This window comes from Eriocheir sinensis, chromosome 25, assembly GCF_024679095.1.
Source record: "Eriocheir sinensis breed Jianghai 21 chromosome 25, ASM2467909v1, whole genome shotgun sequence".
NCBI classification, from domain to species: Eukaryota; Metazoa; Arthropoda; class Malacostraca; order Decapoda; family Varunidae; genus Eriocheir; species Eriocheir sinensis.
This window is the reverse complement of record NC_066533.1, coordinates 4,552,869-4,558,036: the sequence shown is the minus strand read 5'-3', so window position 1 is coordinate 4,558,036 and position 5,168 is coordinate 4,552,869. Positions and strand designations below refer to the sequence as shown.

Here is a 5,168-nt window from a genome sequence, read left to right as displayed (position 1 = left end):
TGCTGTCCCTGCCCCTCTACCATTACTCTTAACTAAATTATTGTAAGTTATTTCTACCTGGTTCTCCTGGCTCTCCAAGCCACAGCTCTGGCCCTCATGAATCCCTAAATTTTCCCAGTTTACCTCTTCAAGATGTCTTCGAATCCCGTCGTAATTTGCTCTTCTAAAATCTGGCACTACCACTGGATTTGGTTCTCGGGCTACCGCCCAGTCTAACCTAAAACGAACCGTTCTGTGATCACTATTTCCTAACTCTCCGCCCACCACCAACTCACGTATCAAGTTTCCATTATTAGTTAGTAAGTCTAAAATGTTATCTCCTCTGGTAGGCTCAGTAGCTACCTGCTTAAGGAAATTATCTTGTATAACTTTAAGAAAATCCTCGGCTTCCAGGTCACTTACCAGGTCTTCCCAGTCTCTATTCCTATAATTAAGTCCCCCATTACGCAAACATTTTTAATCCTGCTCGCCCTGCCAATCTCTTGTAGTAGTATACTCGTGTCCTGCCTGTTAAGGTTGGGTGGCCCGTACAGAACCCCTAGAGTTAGTTTTTCTTTCCATTTGTAAACGTCCACCCAAACTGATTCTGAATCGATGTTAGATTTGACTGAATTGTTAACGGAACATTTAAGTGAGTCTTTAAGATATAGCGCAACTCCACCTCCCTTTCTGCCCCTTCTGTCTTTGTGAAACATCTGATAACCCGTTATTTCAAATTCCGACCTAAAGTTTCTACTGGCAGTGTCTATCCATGTCTCAGTGATCGCTATTATGTCAAAATTTTCTACACAAGCTTCACCCCTTAGTATGTCTACCTTGTTTCTGAGGCTCATGCTGTTAGTATAGAAGATTCTTAGCCCGCCCTCTGTTACTCCCTTATAATTACTACTAAGCTGCCTGGTTGTATTGTGAGTTAGATGTCCTCTCCCATTACTCCTCCTCCCCCCTCGTCTATACAAAAAAATCCCTTAGGGTACTAAGTGCTCGCTCAAGGGAGTCTGAGAGAGCCTCAACACCTTTGAACGTCAAGTGTATCCCGTCCTGGGCGTAGAGGGCGTCGTTGCCAAAGAAGAGGTCCCAGTTGTCAACGAACAGCCACCCATTGCGCTCGTAGTGAGCTGCTAGTCTGCTGTTCACTGCTATCGCCCTAGACAGCCATCCATCGCCAACGCCCCTCCTCGGCAGGATGCCACACACTACCGGCGACCCACCAGCGTCCCGTATTCTACCTAATAATTCCCTAAAACGCCGGAGAAGGTCCTCGCTTGGCACACGGGAAACGTCGTTCCCGCCACAGCTGAGGAAGACAGCAGGGTTCGATCCCTCGCTTACCATACACGCCTCAATCCTGTCTGATATATGCCTCACCCCTGCCCCTGCGAAACACACCCTCGTCCTGTTCTTATCCTTGGAGCAAAAATACCTGTCAACATAACGCACCTGATTATCACGAACAACAAGCACCCGACGGCCAGGAGAGGGACCAGAAGGAGGGGTGGGTGAAGGGGGGAGGGGAGAGCGGGAAAGGTGGGGTGGGACCTGCTGTGAAGAACGAGGAGAAATTGTGGAAGCTGTGGTGGGTGGAGAGGAGGAGGAGGAGCAGGAGAAGGAAGAGGGAGATTAAGAGGAGGAGGATAGGGGTGGAGGAGAGGGAAGAGGAGTGGAAAGGTGAGGGATGGGTAGCCGAGTGCTGAGAAGGGGGAAAAGGGGAGAGGGAAGGTAATAGGTGTGAGGTGGAGGTGTGAGAGGGAGGTAAAGACGCGGAGGAGGAAGAAGAGGAGTGGAAAGGTGAGGGATGGGTGGCCGAGGCTGAGAAGGGGGGAGAGGGGAAAGGGAGGGTGAGAGGGAGGAGGCTGAGGTGCGGGAGGGAGGGACGGACGAGGAGGCGGAGGATGAGGAGGAGAAAGAGGGACAGGAGGAGGAGGAGGGTTGGGAAGGGGTGAGAGGGGAGACGGAAGAGGAAAAGGAAACATGGAAACATGGACTAGCAGGCAGCAGAAAGCCTGTTGGCTCATTACAAGGCTGCCTGCTTTCAGTGATTTAATCAATCCGTTAGCCATTGGAGTGGCCTGCAGGGAAGGATTAAAGCACTTGTGTACCTACTCTTGGATACGTTCAGTTTACTCCCGTTGCAGCAAAGTGGCGATCGATGCGTTTCTTGGAGGAGCTGATTGTCTTTGCGCTAACCACTTCTGCAGGAAGGCTGTTCCAGTGGCGAACAACTTTATTCGAGAAATAACTCCTGCCGATGTTAGTATTGCATCGCTTTGCTTGAAATGTTTTTCCGTTGTTTCTTGTCCTCAGGTTTGTTTGTGGCGTGAAGAGTTTGGAGTGATCAACGTTGCTGAGCTTGTTCAGGTACTTAAAGACTTGTGTCATGTCTCCCCGCAGTCGTCTTTTTTCCAACGTGAAGAGGTTGAGTCGCTCGAGTCGCTCTTCATAGGGCTTCGTCCTCAGTAATGGTACCATCTTCGTGGCGCGGCGCTGTACTCTCTCAAATAATTCAATGTCTTTCCTGTAATTTGGAGACCAGAATTGCACGGCGTATTCCAGGTGGGGCCTTACCAGCGAATCATACACGGATAAATACACAAGCACATAATGAATCACCTTGACGCAAACAACATCCTTACTGACTCACAACACGGCTTTCGACCCAAACGCTCATGTGAGTCGCAACTCATTACTACATATCACGACATTACGAGGCTACTTGACCGACGTGACATTAAACAAGTTGACACTATTGTTTTAGACTTTGCCAAAGCCTTCGACAAAGTCCCGCACAAAAGACTGACATTAAAATTGAAATACTATGATATTTCAGGACCTATTCTTCACTGGATCACTGCATTTCTTACAAACAGGACTCAACGCGTTCTTCTTGACGGATCTTCATCTGACACTGTCCCTGTTTCTTCAGGTGTCCCACAAGGCACCGTTCTAGGCCCCCTTCTTTTCCTCCTGTACATTAACGATTTTCCACTCTCAACGCCTAACTCTTCTACTAGACTATTTGCCGACGATAATTTACTGTTTAGAGCTGTAAAGACTATTGACGACTGCAGACCACTCCAAAACGACTTGGACGCCCTCGAGCGGTGGGAGCGCACCTGGCAGATGCACTTCCGACCAGACAAATGCAAACTATTAAGATTCACCAGAGCACACAACTCCATCCATCACACTTACGCTCTCCACAATTCAGATTTAGAATCAGTTCACACACACAAGTACTTTGGTATCCACCTCTCAACTAACTTGAAATTCAACACTCACATAGACCATATCAGTGGCACAGCCAACAGAACACCGGGGTTCCTGAGGAGGAATTTACATAACTGCACACCTGACATTAAACACATAGCTTATGACACACTTGTGAGACCAACACTGGAATATTGGTCCACGGTGTGGGATCCTCACACACACAGAAACATTGATAGGTTAGAACAAATCAACACCAAGGCGGCTAGGTTCATTACAAACAATTACACTCGAACGCCTGGAATCACAACAGATAAACATGGACCCTCTTCACATACGCAGACAAGCACACAGACTTACACTTATGTACAAAATCACAAACACTCACATTGACATTGACCCACAAACATACCTACACAACGTAAACAGTCAACGTACTCGTAACACACACATCGATAAATACCAAACATATCATGCTAACTTTGACGCATACAAGCACTCATACTTTCCACACACCATACGTGACTGGAACAGCCTCCCTCAACAAATTTTAAACTGCGTCACAATAGACTCATTCAGAAAACAAATACATACTCGTCACTACAACACACCAACACTAACAATTACACTTGATTCACTTCCCTCCCCTGCACACTCGGCTCCCCCGTCCCCCCAATAGCCAACACAAATATGCGTGTTATGCACCTGTTCGGGTGCCCTGCGGATTATTCATCCAGATCCAGATCCAGATAAAATAACTCCCGGCGTCTTGTATTCGAAGTTCCTCGCTATGAACCCGAGGATTGTATTGGCTTTCTTACAGGCGGACTTGCAGTGTTTTGTTTGTTTCAAGTCACTGCTGATGGTGACTCCGAGGTTTCTTTCCTCTTGTACTACCTGTAGTGGTTCGCCACCCATGTGGTATGTGTGGTTGCTGTTTCTGGATCCGATATGCATTACTTTACATTTGGTAGTGTTGAAGGACATCTGCCATTTTTCTGACCACTGAGTGATTTGGTCCAGGTCTCTGGATAATTTCGCAGTCTGCCGTCGTGAGGGCCTTCCCACCCACCTTTGTGTCGTCGGCAAATTTTGAAAGAGTTGATTTTAATCCTAGTTCTAGGTTGTTGATATATATAATAAAGAGTATGGGTTCCAGCACTGACCTCTGTGGCACTCCACTTGTGACTGGAAGCCACTCGGAGGCCTGTCCGTTGAGTACAACTCGTTGTTTTCTTCCAGTGAACCAGTCTTTGATCCACGCTGTCAGATTGTCGCCTAACCCCGCCGACTTAAGTTTCTTGAGGAGTCTTTCGTGTGGCACTTTGTCAAAGGCTTTTTGAAAGTCTAGATATATAACATCACTGGGGATATGCTTATCCCATTTTTCATAGATACCTTGGAAGAAATCCTGTAAGTTGGTTAAGCATGAGCGCTTATTCCTTATTCCTTATTCCTCTATAGTCCTCCACCACTCAGCCTGTGCTCTGCCCGCCACGCCCCGCGAACGGGTGGTGGACGGTCCTCCAGCCCCTGGCCAGGCCACGGGGCAGCTTCCCGCTCAGGGCCGGACACTTAGCCTCGTCGTCGTGGCGTGAGGTCACTTCAAGTTTCGGTCAGGGAACTTGGCTGTCATACTATAGAAGTGATCCTATGAACTAGAGACAAACAAGTCGACCGGACTGGATGACTTGTCACCCAGGCTGCTCAAGGAACTCCAGCATCAAATACTCAAGCCACTCACCACCATCTATAATTTGGCACTACAACAAAATAAAGTTCCCGAAGACTGGAAGCAAGCGAACGTAACACTGATCTTCAAGAAGGGAGAAAAGAGCGAGGCCTTGAACTACAGCCCCATTAGCTTGACTTCAGTGGCAGGAAAATTTATCGAGAAGATTATCAGTGACAAACTCGTCAAGTTTCTTGAGGACAACAAAATCATTTCCGATGCTCAGCAC

At 47.7% G+C, this 5,168-nt stretch overlaps 1 non-coding gene across 1 annotated transcript; it reads right to left on the bottom strand.

Moving 5' to 3' along the window:
* Positions 1 to 4,677: 4,677 nt before the first annotated feature.
* On the bottom strand, positions 4,678 to 4,875 carry LOC127003644 (small nucleolar RNA U3). The gene has a single exon (XR_007757176.1). It is a non-coding gene; the product is annotated as a small nucleolar RNA U3 (small nucleolar RNA).
* Positions 4,876 to 5,168: the final 293 nt, after the last annotated feature.